The following is a 2,930-nucleotide window of genomic DNA, read 5'->3' as shown; positions in this document are numbered from 1 at the left end:
CCTCCCCGCACCGCCGAGAGTTTCCAAACGGTCTCCTTGCCTCCAGAATCCCAGTCCTCCTCCGTGCTGAGCGTGTCGTCTGGATCTGTCACTACCCTGCTCAAGAATCCTCAGTGACTCCCTACTGCCCGCAGGTTGAAGTAGGGGCTCCTCGCTCTGGCTTCCGGGCCCCGTTTGGTCCTGCCCTGCGATTCCTCCGCACGCCATGCCCTCCACCCGCGTGTGCTCGGCTCTCCAGCTGGGCCGGGCTCCTCCTGCGCCCTCCCCTGCACACACACAGCCCGTTCCGGCCCCCAGACTCCTGCTCCTGCTGCTTCTGGGGAGGCGCATATTATTTGTCATCTTAATCAGGAATGTTTTGATCCTGAGAAAGGACCCTATTGATTATAGTGGGATAATGGGCATAAATAGGATGGTTCCAGGAAACCAGGACATGTGGCTGCTAGAGTTGCATCCTGCCCTTGTTCCCTTTCACTTTTCTTTCTTTTTCTTAGTTATTTTTATTTTTATTTATTGAGACAGGGTCTTTCTTTGTTGCCGGGCTAGAGTGCAGTGGCACCATCGTAGCTCAGCGTAGCCTCAGACTCCTGGCTCAAGCTGTCCTCCCGTCTCAGTCCTCAGAGCTGGACTACAGGTGCACACTGCCACACCTGGCTAATTTTTCTATTTTTTTGTAGAGATATGGTCTTGCTATGTTGCCCAGGCTGGTCTTAAGCACTCGGTCTCAAACGATCCTCCAACCTTGGCCTCCCAAAATGCTAGGATCACAGGTGTGAGCTCATCATCTTTGTTCTCCCTTCTATGAAGTTTAGCTCAAGTTTCTCCTGTCCTTAAACGCTCATTTCCAGGAAGCCTCTCCAGCTAAGTCTGAGTTCCTAAGTCCGCATTATAAGGCGTTGCCTTCCCTGGCTCCATGCTTCCCATCTGGGTAACTTCTGGTAGGTAGGGATTGGTGGCTGGATTAGGACCAGGGGTTCTAAAAGCAGGTGGGTCCTTCCCGTTAGTACCAGAAATTGGGCCGCAGGTAAGGGGACATGATGTCATTCAGTTATGTGTTTCCGTGCACACACGTGTCATTTTGTCATTCTTTTTGGCTTTCCAGTGTCTGAACCTTCTTAGGGAATTTGCACCTTCTGGAGCGGAGCCTGTTTCTTACCGTATAGTTAAAAATGCCAGAGACTTGCTTGCTAGCTTCCCTTGCAAACAGGGTGCAGGGACAGACCCTCTGGACTCCAGTCTGGCAAGGGTGGCAGCTGTGACGGTGGGCAGTGGTCCTCACTGGTGCCTCACAGCGGGTGTTGGGGGCAGCTCCAGCTGAGGTGTCTGCCCCTGGTGCCATGGCACCGCGGTGGCTCCTTGGGACCAGTTGCGGTGCAGCTGTGGAGTTCTGTTCCTGGTCGCGTACCTCCAGGCCTGGGTCTCTGGCCCTCCTGGTGACTCTGGGAGCTATTCAGCGTCCTTCATTACAGAAATGCTAACCGTAAACAAAAGTAGAGAGAAGAAACTTTTATAAGGAACCCTGAACCTTGCATACTCCCCAGGAGGATCCCATAATTATGAAAAGTTTGTTCCACTTTCTGTTTTCCCTCCCTCCCTCCCTGTTACCTTCTGATTCTCTTTCTATCTAAAATACGTTAAGAATGTTTTATTCATACTTCAGTGTGAATCTCTAAAACAATAAGGACACTTTCTTATATAACCTTACCATTTTCATCATACCTAGGATCAGTCATTCCTGAATATTGCCTTATATTCAGTCTGAATTTCCATGATTGTCTCAAAAACGCCTCTTTAGAAGAGATTTTCCTTATTCTAATAGATTTCGGGGGTGCGAGTTGAATTCCGTTGCATGTACGTATAGTGTAGTGGTGGAGTCCGGGCTTCCGGTGTTCCCGTCGTCCGAGCAGTCTGCGTGGTGCCCCACGGGCCGCTGCCCATCCCTCACCTGCTCTTGCCCTCCCCCTGGGAGTCTCCAGTGTCCGTTCACCACTCGGGGGCCTCGCGCAGCCAGTTCAGCTCCTACTCAGAAGTGGGAACACGTGGCATTCATTTTTCTGTTCCTGAGATGCCTCACTTAGGATAACGGCCTCCAGCTCTGTCCAAGATGGACAGATATTCTTCCTTATCCCTAAGTAGTATTCGGTAGTGCGTGCATACACACTCACCAGGCTTTCTTTATCCACTCATCAGTGGATGGGCTCTTAAGTTGATTCCATATGTTTGCGATTGTGAGTGGTGCTATGATAAACATACAAATGCAGGTATCTTTTTGATAAAATGATTTCTTTTCCTCTGGGCAGAGACCCAGTAGTGGGATTGCAGGATTGAACGGTAGATCTACTTTTAGTTCTTTGAGAAATATCCACAATGATCTCTCATAGAGATTGTACTAATTTACATTCCCACCAACAGTGTATACTTGTTTTTTTTTTTTTTAATTTTAATTTAATTTTTTTTTTTTTTGAGACAGAGTCTCACTCTGTTGCCCGGGCTAGAGTGAGTGCCGTGGCGTCAGCCTCGCTCACAGCAACCTCAAACTCCTGGGCTCAATCGATCCTTCTGCCTCAGCCTCTGGAGTAGCTGGGACTACAGGCATGTGCCACTATGCCTGGATAATTTTTTCTATGTATTTTTAGTTGGCCAATTAATTTCTTTCTATTTTTTAGTAGAGACGGGGTCTCGCTCTTGCTCAGGCTGCTTTCGAACTCCTGATCCCGAGCAATCCACCCGCCTCAGCCTCCCAGAGTGCTAGGATTACAGGCGTGAGTCACCGCGCCCGGCCTTTGTTGCAGCTTTTGAGCGTGGTCTCCTTTCTCATCTTGCTGGCGCTGCTCAGCTGGCCCTCGATCTGCTTATCCCCGATGTCCGTGTGTCCTGGAGAGGGTCTGTCTCTAGCTCAGGCTTGGTAAGAACCAGACGGGAACGAGATT

Source organism: Microcebus murinus, chromosome 21 (assembly GCF_040939455.1).
Source record: "Microcebus murinus isolate Inina chromosome 21, M.murinus_Inina_mat1.0, whole genome shotgun sequence".
NCBI classification, from domain to species: domain Eukaryota; kingdom Metazoa; phylum Chordata; class Mammalia; order Primates; family Cheirogaleidae; genus Microcebus; species Microcebus murinus.
Note: the sequence above shows the minus strand (reverse complement) of the source record.